Below are 16,103 nucleotides of genomic sequence, written 5' to 3'. Positions count from 1 at the left end.
ATTGTTCCGTTTGATTGCATCACTTAGGTCTCTAATTCTCCCCTCATACTCCTGGATTTTTTTATCTCTCTTTTTCTCAGCTTCCTCTTTTTCCATAATTTCATCTTCCAATTTACGTTTTCTCTCCTCTGCCTCTTTAATCTGTGCTATGGCAGCCTCCATTTTATTTTTCACCTCATTTATATCAATTGTAAGCTCCTCATGAGTATTTCTTAGTCCCTTGATCTCTGTAGCAATAGATTCTCTGATGTCCTATATACTTTTTCAAGCCCAGTGATTAATTTTATGACTATTATTCTAAATTCTTGTTCCGCTATATTGTTTAAATCATTTTTTAACAATTCATTACCTGTCGCTACTTCCTCGAGTTTCTTTGTGGAGAGTTCTTTCGTTTCATCATTTTGGGTAGTCCCTGCAGTAGGTCCAAACTGCAGGGCACTTCCTCTGTGGTGTCCGGAGTAACTTGTGTTGTTGGGCGGGGTCGCAGTCAGACCTGATGTCTGCCCCCAGCTGGGTCCACAGTCAGATTGGTGTGTACCTTATCTTCCTCTCTCCCAGGGGCAGGATTCAATGTGGAGTGGTGTGTGCCCTGTCTGGGCTACTTTCACACTGTCAGGCTTGTGGTGCTGCTTTCATGGGATCTGGCACATTAGCTGGTGTGGATCCACAAGGTGCATAGGTGTGGGGGGGGCAGGTTTATCTTGCTTTGCCATGGGTGGTCCCCTGCAGGAGGGGCCTTGTAGCACTGGGAGGGAGGCAGACCCGTCGAGGGATGGATCCACAGAAGCATAGTGTTGGGCAATTGTGTGGTGCAAGAATGTTCGGTGAGGGAAACTGGTTCCCTTTGGAATTTTGGCTGGGGGATGGGGGAGGGATATGACACTTGCCAGCACCTTTGTTCCCCGCCAAGCTGAGCTCTATCTTCAAGGGCTCAACAACTCTCCCTCCCCATGTCCTCTCGCCCTCCCCGCTCTCCAAGAGCAGAGCTGTTGACTTTTATTATTCCAGATGTTAAGTCCAGCTGGCTGTTAGAAGTCCCGAAGTCCATCCCCTCTGCTTTTGCAAGGGGCTCTGCCTTGCCCAGTGGGCTGCCCCTCCACTGCCCCAGCTCCCTCCCACCAGTCCATGTAACACACACAGCCTCTCTGCCTTTCCTACCCTCTTCCGTGGGCCTCTTGTCTACACTTGGCTCTAGAGAGTCCTTTCTGCTAGTCTTCTGGCAGTTTTCTGGGTTATTTAGGCAGATGTGGGTGGAATCTAAGCAATCAGCAGGGCGAGGTAGGCCCAGCGTCCTCCTACACTGCCATCTTCCTCAACTATCTCCTAAAATATATTATCTTAAAAGCATCCAAGATCTAACAAGAGAGTGAAGAATCATCAGACCACACTTTGATAAAGGACAAGAACAAGAAAGTTAAGCTGAATTCTCAGACTCCCAGACGATTTCCTCTATAAACAAAGAAATAGCAGGAAAACTGATGTTAGGGTAGAAGAAATCAAAGGGAAATCCTCAGGCCTCCTGAAATGGGGCTTCAGACAGACTACACCCAGATGAAACTAGAACCCTAAAGGTCAACATTTTCAGGGTGAGTGAAGCAGATATAAACTAGTCCATGCCTAGACGTGCCTAGACTGTCTTCAAATTATCTGTATAGCCCAAGATGCCATACGTTTTGAACTTGAATTTAAGTAGCCCTATCTGAGTGTTGCATCCAGATGAAAAAGTGATTCTACATCTAGAAACTCCAGTGCTATGCTTCTATTAAAAGGAATACTACTAGTGAGTGAGCTCCAGTTAAAGGCATTTGGATGTGTTTTATTTACTCCTTTCACTCATCACATTGCTTGGTACTGAAAATAAAGACTCCGCAAAATGCAAAGTCCTCCACCCTAGAAGGATTCACAGGGTGGCACAAAAACGAACTTATAAATAACTCATTTCAAGAAATAGGAGAGGTGCTGTAAGAATGTGCAGGTGGGAGAGGACATCTAGGCAGAAGCTAGCTGCAGGGATGTGACATCTGTTCATAGTGCGTCTTGCAGAATGAGTAGGAATTTGCAAGGTGAATAATGGGGGGAGGCACAGACACATGGGTAAAGTTGCTAAAGTGTGAAAGGGCTCAGTATTTCCAGGAATTGTGAGCCATTCTGTGTGAATAGAATGTAATACGTCATAGAGCCAGAGGAAAGAAAAAGAAGACTTTGGTATGCAGTTGGAGAAGTCAATATGGATTAAAACACATTCATTTGTATATTTATGTTATCTACACATATTCCAGTATTTTTGCTATGGAAAAAACAATCATACTTTTAAACTCAGATATTTTAGAAACAAGGTCTAATCCATCTGGATTTTATTTTGTGTGTTAGAAGGTAGGCATCAAATGGCTGATCAGACTTTTCAGTACTATTTATTGCATTTCTCTGTCTTTCCTCATTGAGTAGCAAAGGCCAGTCTGTCATTTGTCTTGTGACCCTGGTTCTGCAGTGTCCAGCACATTGCTCATGTCATAGTTAGTGGGCTGTGAGTTGTGCACACATAGGAATGGTGAATAAAAAGGCTGACCATACAAGTGTGAGCAAGTGCGTGGGACAACCGGAGTACTCATATGCCAATTGTGGGAATGTAACAGGGTACAGCCACCTTGAAAAGCTATCTGGCAGTGTCTTAACCATACACCTACCATATGATCCAGCAATTCCAAGAGAAAAGAAAGCAAATGTTCACAGTAACACATTTGTAACAACCCCAAACTGGAAACATTCCAAATGTCCATCAAGAGGTGAATGGATAAACTCAATGTTTTATCTATACAATATACTACTTCTTAACAATAAACAAGAATGAGTTTTATCTTTTATTTACTTAAGTTTTTATTTAAATTCCAGTTAGTTAACATACACTGTAATATTAGTTTAAGATGTTCAACTTAGTGATTAAGCACTTCCATACAGCACTCAGTGCTCATCACAATTGTACTCCTTATTCTTCATCACCTATTTAACTCATGCCCCCGCCAACTTCCCACTGGTAACCATCAGTTTGTTCTCTATCGTTAAGAATCTGTTTCTTGGTTTGCCTCTCTATTTTTCTCCCCTATGATCATTTGTTTTGTTTCTTAAATTCCATTTGGGTGAAATCATATGGTATTTGCCTTTCCATAACTTACTTCACTTAATATAATACCCTCTAGCTCCAGTAACATCCTGGTAAATCTCAAGATTTAATTATTTTTTGTGGATGAGTAATATTTTGTATATATATATACACCACCTCTTCTTTATCCACTCATCAGTTGATGGACACCATCTGGGCTCTTTCATAATTTGGCTACTATAGATAATGCTGCTAAAAACATTGGGGTGCATGTATCCCTTTGAACAATTGCTACATCATAAGGTAATTCTATTTTTAACTCTTTGAAGAACCTACATACTATTTTCCAGAGTGGCTGCAACAGTTTGCATTTCCACCAACAGTATAAGGGTGTTCCCTTTTCTCTGGATCCTGGCCAAAACCTGTTGTTTCTTGTGTTGTTGATTTTAGCCATTCTGACAGATTTGAAGTTACATCTCCTTGTAGTTTTTATTGGTATTTCCTGATGTTGAGTGATGTTGAGCATCTTTTCATGTGTCTATTAGCCATCTGCATATCTTCTTTGGAAAAATGTCTATTCATGTTTTCTGCCCATTTCTTAACTGGATTATTTGTTTTTTGGGTATTGAGTTTTATAAGTTTTATAAGTTCTTTATGTATTTGGGGGACTAAACCTTTATCAGATATGTCATTTTCAAATATTTTCTCCTATTCCATAGGTTGCCTTTTAGTTTTGTTGATTATATCCTTTGTTGTGCAGAAGTCTTTTATTTTGATGAAGTCCAAATAGTTTATTTTTTCTTTTATTTCACTTGTCACAGGAGATATAGCTAGTAAGAAGTTGCTATGGCCGATGTCAAAGAGGTTAGTGTTTGTGTTCCCCACTACGATTTTGATACTTTCCTGTCTCACATTTAGGCCTTTCATCCATTTTGAATTTATTTTTGTGTGTGGTGTAAAACAGTGGTCCAGTTTCATTCTTTTTCATGTTGCTGTTATTTAACATAGAATTGGAAGACCTACCCACAGCAATCAGACAGAAAAAAGAAATAAAAGACATTCAAATCAACAATGAAGAAGTCAATCTTTCACTATTTGCAGATAAAGTGATACTCCATATAGAGAACATAAAAGACTCCATCAAAAAAATTCTAGAAATGATACATTCAGTAAAGTCACAGGATACAAAATCAACATATAGAAATCTGCTGCATTTCTATACACCAGTAATGAAATAGAAGAAAGAGAAATCAAGGAATCAATCCCACTTACAATTGCACCAAAACCCATAAGATATTTAGGAATAAGCCTAACCAAAGACTTCTAGGACCTGTACTCTGCAAACTATAAAACACTATTTAAAAAAAAAATGAAGATGACACAAAGAAATGGAAAACATTCCATGCTCATGGATTAGTAGAACAAATATTGTTAAAGTGCCCATACTACCCAAAGCAATCTACACATTTAATGAAATCCTTATCAAAATACCAATAGCAGTTTCCACAGGATTCAATTATTGATACATGTAACCACATAAGAGGAAAAAAATCTCAAAGTAACTGTATTGAGTGAAAGAAGCAAGGCAAATTTTAAAAATTTCATGCTGTGGGGTGCCTAGGTAGCTCAGTAGGTGAAGTATCTGACTTGATTTTGAATCAGGTCATGATCTCATGAGTCATGAGATCGAGCCCTGCATCAGGCTCTGTATTGACAGTGTGGAGCCTGTTTAGGATTCTCTCTGTCTTCTCTCTATGACCCTTTCCTTTCTTATTCTCTCTCTATCTCTCAAAATAAACATTTAAAAAAAATAAAAATGACATGCTGTATAATTTAATTTATATAAAATTATATGAAAAACAAACCAATTTACAGTCACAGAAAGCAGATCACTGGTTCTCAGGATGAGGGGGAGGATGGGAGAACAGGAGCAGGGACTACAGAAGGGATGTAGGACATTTTGGAAGTAATGAATTTGATCACTATCCTGGTTGTGCTGAAGGTGTCATGGATGCGTAAATATAGCAAAACCTATCAAATTGTATACTTTACAAACAACAACAATAACATAAAAATGGGTTTCTGAATAACATTTGTAGTGAAACATTTAAAAAATGTAGGATAGGAGAATTAAGCTGGCACAGGAGAAGGGTAACCTTACGCTGTTTCTCTCCATGAACAGTTAGATAAATATCAATTCATCTTAACACTCAATAAATTGACCTAAAATCTTAGAGAACAAAGTTGCATGTCCACAAACAGAAAAAAAAACAACCTGTGGAATGTAGGAACTTCAGAGAGTTGATTTGTGGAAGAAAGAGAGGGGGAAAGCTGTGGTGGGGAGGGATTGCTGATCATGGAGAGGTGAGCTAAGAGTGAAAACACACACAGGGGACTGCACAAAAAAAGCTGTTCCCCAAAACCACTAATGGGAAAAAAAGGAGAGGGTTTTAATATTGCCAGCTTTTATAAACAGCAGGACACAGAGTCTGAAGTTTCAAAGGTCAGTACCAGGCAGTGCTCCAGTGAGGAAGCAGGACAGAGCCCCAGAAATGGGCAAAATGTTTTGAGGATCCACTGGATTTCACAGGGAGAAGACGTTCCCCTACTTGGAGTACATTTGGTGGAGGTGATAGGGTCTTCTCACAAGAAAAGACCTGGTAGGGGCCTCAGATCTGCCCATTCACTAGTATAGGAACAAAGATGTCCCCTGAGGGCAACAAACCTTGGCACCATCTGTGTGTTGAGATTTACCAAAAACTCTGAGTGGCTGCTACTGCAAATTCACAAGACTGCTTTCTGGGATGAGCTGGCACCAGCCACAGTTTAGAGACCCTATCACAGAGGATCAGTCCATGTCTGAGCTAAGGAGTATCTGTAGTGTGCGGTTTTGAAACACAGCTAAGCCTGAGATAAAACCCAGGAGGGCAATGCTGCCTGGCAGGCTTGGATACAGACAACATGAAAGTGGGGATCTGACAGAAGCCAAGGACACAGGAAGGGTGACTGATTACATATCCATAAGTCTCAAACTTCCCACTCTGGAGACTACAGAGGAGGATGAAGCCATTTTCACCCATAGCCCATCAGCACTGATTAACCTTAGTGAGCTAAACAGTGACACCAAGTAGAGAACAGAGCCCTTACATCAAGCCCTGCCCCCTGCACCCTCTAAGCACATTTCCACTAGGGCAAGTCCACCTGAGAATCAGACAGCAGGCCCCTCCCCCCGAAGACCAGCATAAACTCCTCCAAGGCACTAAATAGAATGTTAGAATGGTGCAAATCTTCAGCTGTAGGTGAAACAGGATCTAGCTTCCTTTGGATTGTGTTTGTTTGTTTGTTTGTTGTATCCCTTACTGTTTTTTTTTCTTCTTGGATAGAGAAAGAGCAAAATTTTTATTATTTTATTTTATTTTATTTTATTTTATTTTATTTTATATATTTATTTTGTTTTATTTTATTTATTTATTTTAATTATTTTCTTTTTCTTTTTTTTTTCTTTTTTCTAAAAAACTTCTCTTAGTAAGCAGACCAAAACACACCATGGATCTAGCTTCAGTTATCTTATAAATTAAAAAAAATAATAATTTAATTTTATTATTGTAATTATTTCCCTCCAAAATGACAAGATGGAGGAATTGACCTCAAAACAAACAAAAAACAAAACAATACAAAAACAAAAACAAAAAAAAAAAACAAAAAGAAATGACAGGCATTTAATCAGTGCAGATATAAGTGAGATATCTGAACTAGAATTTAAAACAACAATTATATGAATTCCAGTTGGGCTTGAAAAAAAGCATAGACTATTCTAAAGAATCCCTACTGCAGAGATAAAAGAACTAAAATCTGACCAGGCCAAAATTAAAAATGCTAAAACCCAAATGCAAACCCAAATTGTTGCCATAACAGTGAGGATGGACAAAGCAGAGGAATGAATTAGTGATGTATAAGATAAAATTATGGAAAATAATAAAGCTGAAAAGAAGAGGGAAAAAAAGATATTGGACCATTAAAGTAGACTTAGGGAACTCAGCAACTTATTAAAATGCAGTCCCAGAAGATGAAGGGGAAAAAAAGGCATGTATGTATGTATGTATGTATACATATATATATATATATGTATGTATACACAATGGAGTGTTACTTGGCAATCAAAAAGAATGAAATCTTGCCATTTGCAACTACGTGGATGAAATGGGAGGGTATTATATATATATATATATATATATATATATATATAATCACACATATATATATATATATCACATCTTCTTTATCCATTCATCCATTGATGGACATTTGGGCTCTTTCCATACTTTGGCTATTGTTGATAGTGCCGCTATAAACATTGGGGTGCATATGTCCCTTTGAAACAGCACACCTGTATCCTGTAGATAAATGCCTAGTAGTGCAATTGCTGGGTTAGGGTAGTTCTATTTTTAGTTTTTTGAGGAGCCTCCATCCTATTTTCCAGAGTGGATGCACCAGCTTGCATTCCCACCAACAATGCAAAATAGATCCTCTTTCTCTGCATCCTCACCAACATCTGCTGTTGCCTGAAGTGTTAATGTTAGCCACTCTGACAGGTGTAAGGTAGTATCTCATTGTGGTTTTGATTTGAATTTCCCTGATGATGAGTGATGTGGAGCATTTTTCATGTGTCGATTGGCCATCTGGATGTCTTCTTTGGATGTGCTTGCTTCGGCAGCACATATACTAAAATTGGATGTCTTCTTTGGAGAAGTGTCTATTCATGTCTTTTGCCCATTCCTTCACTGGATTCTTTGTTTTTTGGGTGTTGAGTTTGATAAGTTCTTTATAGATTTTGGATACTAACCCTTCATCTGATATGTCGTTTGTAAATATCTTCTTCCATTCTGTTGGTTGACTTCTGGTTTTGCTGATGGTTTCCTTTGCTGTGCAAAAGCTTTTTAGTTTGATGAGGTCCCAGCAGTTCATCTTTGCTTTTGTTTCCCTTGCCTCTGGAGACGTGTTCAGTAAGAAGTTGCTGTGGGCAAGATCAAAGGGGTTTTTGCCTGCTTTCCCCTTGAGAATTTTGATGGCTTCCTGTCTTACATTGAGGTCTTTCATCCATTTTGAGTTTATTTTTGTGTATGGTGTAAGAAAGTGGTCCATGTTCATTCTTCTGCATGACACTGTCCAGTTTTCCCAGCACCACTTGCTGAAGAGACTGTCTTTATTCCATTGGATATTCTTTGCTGCTTTGTCAAAGATTACTTGGCCATACGTTTGTGGGTCCATTTCTGAGTTCTCTATTCTGTTTCATTGATCTATCTGTTCTTATTCCGGTACCATATGTCTTGATGATTACAGCTTGTGTTATAGCTTGAAGTCTGGGATTGTGATGCCTCCTGCTTTGGTTTTCCTTTTCAAGATTGCTTTTGCTATTCGGGGTCTTTTCTGGTTCCATACAAATTTTAGGATTATTTGTTCTAGCTCTGTGAAGAATGTTGGTGTTACTTTGATAGGCATTGCATTGAATCTGTAGATTGCTTTGGGTAGTATCGACATTTTAACAATATTTGTTCTTCCTATCAAGGAGCATGGAATCTTTTCCCTTTTTGTGTGTGTCTTCTTCAATTTCTTTCATAAGCTTTCTATAGTTTTCAGTGTATAGATTTTTCACCTCTTTGGTTACATTTACTCCTAGGTAGTTTATGGTTTTGGTAGAACTATATATAGGATCGATTGCTTGATTTCTCTTTTTGTTGCTTCATTGTTGGTGTATATGAATGCAACCGATTTCTGTGTGTTGATTGTATATCCTGCAACTTTGCTGAATTCATGAATCAATTCTAGCAGTTTTTTGGTGGAATCTTTTGGGTTTTCTGTATAGAGTATCACGTCATCTGTGAAGAGTAAAAGTTTGACCTCCTCCTGGCCAATTTGGATGCCTTTTATTTCTTTGTGTTGTCTGCAGAGGCTAAGGCTTCCAATACTATGTTGAATAACAGTGGCGAGAGTGGATGTCCCTGTCTTGTTCCTGACCTTAGGGGGAAAGCTCTCAGTTTTTCCCCATTGAGGATGATATTAACATTGGGTTTGTCATATATGGCTTTTATGATCTTGAGGTATGATCCTTCTATCCCTACTTTCTTGAGGGTTTTTATCAGGAAAGCATGTTTTATTTTGTCAAATGCTTTCTCTGCATCTGTTGAGAGGATCATGTGGTTCTTGTTCTTTCATTTATTGATTTGATGAATCATATTGATTGTTTTGTGGATATTGAACCAGCCCTGCATCCCAGGTATAAATCCCACTTGGTCATGGTGAATAATTGTTTTAATGTATTGTTGGATCCAGTTAGCTAGTGTCTTGTTGAAAAGTTTTATGTCCATGTTCATCAGGGAAATTGGTCTATAGTTCTCCTTTTAGTAGGGTCTTTGTCTGGTTTTGGACTCAAGATAATTTTGGCTTCATAGAAAAAGTTTGGAAGTTTTCCTTCCATTTCTATTTTTTGGAACAGCTTCAAGACAATAGGTGTTAATTCTTCCTTAAATGTTTGGTAAAATTCTCCTGGAAAGCCATCGTCTCTGGACTCTGTTTTTTTGGCATATTTTTGATTACTAATTTGCTTTCTTTACTGGTTATGGGTCTGTTGAAATTTTCTTTCTTCCTGTTTCAGTTTTGTAGTGTATGTTTCTAGGAATTTGTCTCTTTCTTCCAGATTACCCATTTTATTGGCATATAATTGCTCATAATATTCTCTTATTATTGTTTTTATTTCTGCTGTGTTGTTTGTGATCTCTCCTCTTTCTTTTTTTATTTTATTTATTTGGGTCCTGTCCTTTTTCTTTTTCATCAAACTGGCTAGTGGTTTATCAATTTTGTTAATTCTTTCAAAGAACCAGCTTCTGGCTTCATTGATATGTTTTACTGTCTTTTTGTTTTTGATAGCATTAATTTTTGCTCTAATCTTTATTATTTCCTGTCTTCTGCTGGTTTGAGGGTTTATTTGCTGTTATTTCTCCAGCTCCTTAAGGTGTAAGGTTAGGTTTTGTATCTGAGACCTCTCTTCCTTCTTTAGGAAGGCTTGGGTTGCTATGTACTTTCCTTTTATTACTGCCTTTGCTGCATCCCAGAAGTTTTGGGTTGTGGTGTCATCACTTTCATTGGCTTTCATGTACTTTTTAATGTCTTCTTTAACTTCTTGGTTAGTCCATTCATTCTTTAGTAGGATGTTCTTCAGTCTCCAAGTATTTGTCACCTTTCCAAATTTTTTTTGTGGTTGATTTCTAGTTTCATAGCATTGTGGTCTGAAAATATGCACGGTATGATCTCAATGATTTTATACGTGCCCAGGGCTGATTTGTGTCACAGTATGTGGTCTATTTTAGAGAACATTCCATGTGCACTGGAGAAGAATGTATATTCTGTTGCTTTAGGATGAAATGTTCTGAATATACCTGTAAAGTCCATCTGGTCCAGTGTGTCATTCAAAGCCATTGTTTCCTTGTTGATTTTTTGCTTAGATGATCTGTCCATTGCTGTGAGTGGCATGTTGAAGTCTCCTATCACTAAGGTATTACTGTCAATTATTTTCTTTATGTTCTGTGATTATTGATATATATGTGTGTGTGTGTGTGTGTGCCCACACATTTGGCACATAAATGTTTACAGTTTTAAGTCTTCTTGGTGGATAGACCCCTTAATTATAATGCCCTTCTTTATCTCTTGATACTGTCTTTATTTTAAAGTCTAGATTGTCTGATATAAGTATGACTACTACGGCTTTCTTTTGTTGACCATTAGCATGATAGATGGTTATCCATCCCCTTACTTTCAATATGAAGGTATCTTTAGGTCTAAGGTGGATGTCTTGTAAATAGCACATAGATGGATCTTGTTTTCTTATCCATTCTGTTACCCTGTGTCTTTTGATGGGAGCATTGTGTCCATTGACGTTTAGAGTGAGTACTGAAAGATTTGAATTTATTGTCATTATTTTTTTGTAGAGTTAGAGTTTCTGGTGGTGTTTTCTGGTCCTTTCTAATCTTTGTTGCTTTGGGTATTTAATTATTTTTCAATGTTTTCTCCCCTCAGAGAGTCCCCCTTAAAATTTCTTGCAAGGCTGGTTTAGTGGTCATGAACTCCCTTAATTTTTGTTTGGTTGGGAAACTTTTTATCTCTCCTATTTTGAATGACACCCTTGCTGGATAAAGAATTGAATATATCCTGCCACTCCTTTGTGGCCTGCCAAATTTCTGTGGGTAGGTTTGCTGCAAACCTCATCTGTCTTCCCTTTTAGGTTAAGGACTTTTTTTTTCTCTTGCTGCTTTCATGATTCTCTCCTTGCCTGAGTATTTTGTGAATGTGACTATGATATTCCTTGTTGATGGCCAGTTTTTGTTGAATCTAATGGGAGTCCTCTGTACTTCTTGGATTTTGATGTTTGTGCCTTTCCCCGGGTTAGAAAAGTTTTCTGCTATGATTTGCTCATATAACCCTTCTACCCCTATTTCTCTCTCTTCCTCTTCTGGGACCTCTATGATTCTGATGTTGTTCCTTTTTAATGAGTCGTTGATTTCTCTAATTCTTAAATCGTGCTCTTTTGCCTTAATTCCCCTCTTTTTTTCTATTTCATCATTCTTCATAAGTTTGTCGTCTATAACACTGATATTTTGTTCTGCCTCATTCACCCCTTGGCATCCATGAAGATTGCAGCTCGGTTATAACATTTTGTATTTCATCCTGACTAGTTTTTACTTCTTTTATTCCACAGAAAGGGATTCCAATCTATTTTCAACTCCATCTAGTATTCTTATTATCATGGTTCTAAATTCTGGTTCAGACATCTTGCTTGTATCTGTGTTGGTTAAGTCCCTGGCTGTCATTTCTTCATGCTCTTTCTTTTGAGGTGAATTCCTTCATTTCATCATTTTGAAGGGAGAAAAGGAATTAATGAGGTAGAAAAAATAAAATTAAAACATTAAAATTAAAAAATATTAAAATTAAAATATTAAACACACACACACACACACACAAATTGAATAAATGATGCTAGATCTTAGGTGTGTTCTGGTCTGGGTGTTGACAGTGTCTTTATTGATTAGAGAAAAAAGGGGGAAAAAAGGAAAAAAAATGGAAAAAGGAAAAAAATGAAAATCGTTTGAACATTTGAAAAAATATATACACTTAAGTAGACTAAAATGAAACGATGGAAATAAAATAGAATTTGAAAAAAATATTACACAAAAGTAAAGAATATAGTAGAAAAATTAAAGAAAAATATTTTTAATAAATATTGAAAATAAAAATGATTTTTTTCTCTTTCTGTATTCAAGAAAAAGAAATGAAAAAGAGAAAAAAAGGGAAAAAGTTGAATAGATGGACCTGCTGACAGACTGAAATACGTCTGAAATTACTTCATTTTCCCCTACAAGTCAGACTATGAAGTGTTTTATAGTCCATAAACTAAGCAGGTGGTGAGTCTTCTGTTCTTGAAGAGCGAGGTTGACCCAGTTGGGCAGGGCTTAGTGTAACAGCTGGGTTCTCCACTAGATGGTGCTGCTAGCCTACTGGGGTGGATGTTGTGGTGCTCGTAGTTGCATATGCCTATGTGCGGGAGCAGTGAAAATGGCATCACCCAGCTACCCAGTCTCTAGTATCAGAACTCTGTTCTCCCTGATCAGCAATCACGCACCTGTCCTTTGTCTTCAGCTTCCATACACTCCCACTTTTACAGTGTCTGTGACAAAGCCCCAGGTGGTACCTGTCTCCCGAGTTTTGTCTCAGATGCAGCTGTTTTCCCTGGCCCCTTACTTCTGAGGAACTGAGGCTTTGACCCATTCCGTCCCTCTGTGGGAGGGTCTCACCAAGTAATGGCTGAATGTCAGTCATACCCAGGAACGTTTGTAGGTCTATGCTGTGGGTCCGATGCCCAGAGCCTGCGGCCAGGTGCCAGCCCGCCCCAGAAAAAGTTTGCAAGATAGTGTACCAGCAGCATTTCAGGGATTATGGAAAATCACAACACACATCTGACACCAGGCTTAACCCTTAATGACCTTGTTTCAGCACCAACAAATGTGGCCATTCTCTGGGGTCTGCTGGGACCAGGTGGTCTCACAGTCTCTACCAAATACCCTACCAGCAGTGGAACCGCTTCTCTCCTTGTGGCCCAAGAACCTCCTGGACTCCACTCTGCTCCTGGGGATTTGCCCTTCTCACCAGAGCACCACCAGGTATCGAGCTTCAGAATTTCAGACTCGATGCTCCTTCTGTTTATAGTCTTAATGGAATTAACCCCTCTCCTTTCTCCTTTCTCCTTTGTCCCTCTTTAGTTCATCCCTGCAGCTATTTCCACTTTCTCTCTAGCTGCTTTTGTGGGGGGGTTCTTTTCCCATATTCTTGCCCCCCCCATCTCCGTCTTTTCTACAAATGCAACAGTGGCTCCCTGCCTTCTGTAACTTCTCTCTCCCTCAGTTCACCTCTCTGCTCTGTGTACCTGTTGAGTTCTGTGGCTCAGGTTGTGCAGATTGTTGTGTTAATCCTCAGATCAGTTTTCTAGGTGTGCAGGATGGCTTAGTGTTGGTCTGGCTGTATTTCATGGATGTGAGACACACAAAGAACTTCCATGCTGTTCTGTCATCCTGGCTCCCTTGAAAGTTTGTTTTTTTTTTAATCAGAAATACATGTTGAATTTTGTCAAATACCTATTGATTGAGATAGTCATATGATTTTTATACTTTCTTTTGTAATGTGGTATATCCCAAAGATTGATTTTTGAATGTTGATCCATCCTTGTGTCCCTGGAATAAATCCCACTTGATTATGGTATATAATCCTTTTAATGTATTGTTGAATTTGCTTTGCTAATATTGTGTTGAGAATTTTTGCATGTTTCTTTTTCAGGGATATTGTCTTTTAATTTGATTTTCTTGTGGCATCCTTGTACGGTTTTGGTTTCAGGATTATGCTAGCCTAATCAAATGTGTTTAGAAGTATTCTCTCCTATTCCAAGTTTTGGAAGAGTTTAAGGATTTGTATTAATTATTCTTTGAAATATTTGATATAATTCCCCACTGAAGCCATCTGGTATTGGACTTTTTTATTGGAAAGTTTTAGATTAAGGATCCAATCTCCTAACTAGTAATCAGGTTGTTCAAATTTTCTATTTCTTCATGATTCAGTATTGGTAGGTTTTATGTTTCTAGGAATTTTTCCATTTATTCTAGATTTTCCAATTTGTTGGCATATAATTGTAGTAGTCTCTTGTGATTCTTTATATTTTGGTGGTATCATATATTAAATTTCTTCTTTCATTTCAATTTTCATAATTTGGGTCTTCCTTGTTTTTCTTGGTTAGTGTAGCTAAATAGTTGTCAACTTTGTTTATCTTTTCAACTAATTCAGCTCTTGGTTTCATTGATCTTTTCTATTGTCTGTTTAGTTTCTATTTCATTAATTTCTTCTTTGATCTTTGTTATTTACTTTCTTCCACTAAATTTGGGATTCTTTTGTCCTTCTTTTTCTAATTCCCTGAAATATAAAGTTAGGTTATTTATTTGAGATTTTTCTTGTGTCTTAAGGCAGATATGTATTCCTGTAAACTTCCCTCTTAGAACTGGTTTTGCTGCATCCCATAAGTTTTAGTGTGTAGTATTTATATTTTCATTTGTCTGAAGGTATTGTTTTATTTCTCTTCTTTTTCTTCATTGACCCATCAGTTGTTCAGTAACATGTTGTTTTATTTTCACATATTTGTGAATTTTCCACTTTTCTTGTAATAGACTTGTAGTTTCATACCATTTTGATCAGAAAAGATGTTGGTATGATTTGAATCCTAAATTTCTTGTGTCTTGTTTTGTGGCCTAACATGTGATCTATCCTGGAGAATGTGTCATGTGCACATGAGAAGAATTTGTATCCTGTTGCTTTTGGGTGAAATATTTTGTATATATCTGCTAAGTCCATCTGGTCTAATGTGTCATTTAAGGCTGATGCTTCCTTACTGCTTTTGTGTATGGATAATCTATACATTAATATAAGAGAGATATTAAAGTCTCCTACTATTATTGTATTTTTGTACATTTGTCTCTCTACATCTGTTAATATTCACTTAAAATTTAGGTGCTCCTATGTTGGGTGAATAAATATTCATAAATGTTATATTCTTTTGTTGGATGGACACTTTTGTCATTATGTAATGTCCTTCTCTTTCTTCTATTGCAGTGTTTGTTTTAAAGTTTATTTTATCTGATATAAGTATAGTTACTCCAGCTTTCTATTGATTTTCCATTTGCATCGAATATTTGTGTTTTTTTTATCCCTTCATTTTCAGTCTAAGTGTGTCTTCAGATCTAAAGTGAATGTCTTCAGAACATAGATTGGTCATGTTTTTTATGCCTTCACCCACTCCGAGTCTTTTGATTGGATAATTATTTTATTTTAATTTAATTAATTATTGATAGATATGCATTTATTACTTTTGTTGCTCTTGTTTTCTGGCTTTTTTGCAGTTCTTCTGTTTCCTTCCTTTTCTCTTGCTCTGTCTTTTAGTGTTTTGATGACTTTCTTTAATGATGTGCCTAGATTACTTTCTCATTATCTTTTGTGTATCTCCTACAGCTTTTTGCTTAGTGGTTATCATAAGTTTACATATAACAACTTATATTTATAAGAGCCTATATTAATTTGATAACAATTTAAGTTTGTACACAATGCAAAGTTCACATTTTTACTCTCACTGCTCCACATTTTGTTTTTGATGTAATATTTTACTTTTTTTAAATTTTGTATATCCCTTAACTAATTATACAGTTGCAGTTATTTTTTTACTACTTTTTCTATTAACCTTAATACTAGATTTGCCAGGCATACTATTGTTGGTTAGTTTTCTCCCTTTAGCACTTTGAATATACCATGCCACCCCTTTGGCCTACAAATTTTATGCTGAAATTTCTACTGATAGTTCTGTTTTTTTCTTTTTGCTGCTCTGATTGGGTTAGTTCTACTTTCCTGTTTCCTTTTTTTGTTTTGT

The sequence above is a fragment of the Neofelis nebulosa genome, chromosome 7 (genome assembly GCF_028018385.1).
Source record: "Neofelis nebulosa isolate mNeoNeb1 chromosome 7, mNeoNeb1.pri, whole genome shotgun sequence".
Lineage (NCBI taxonomy): Eukaryota > Metazoa > Chordata > Mammalia > Carnivora > Felidae > Neofelis > Neofelis nebulosa.
The sequence above is the reverse complement of the archived record's forward strand: the minus strand, read 5'-3'. Positions refer to the sequence as shown.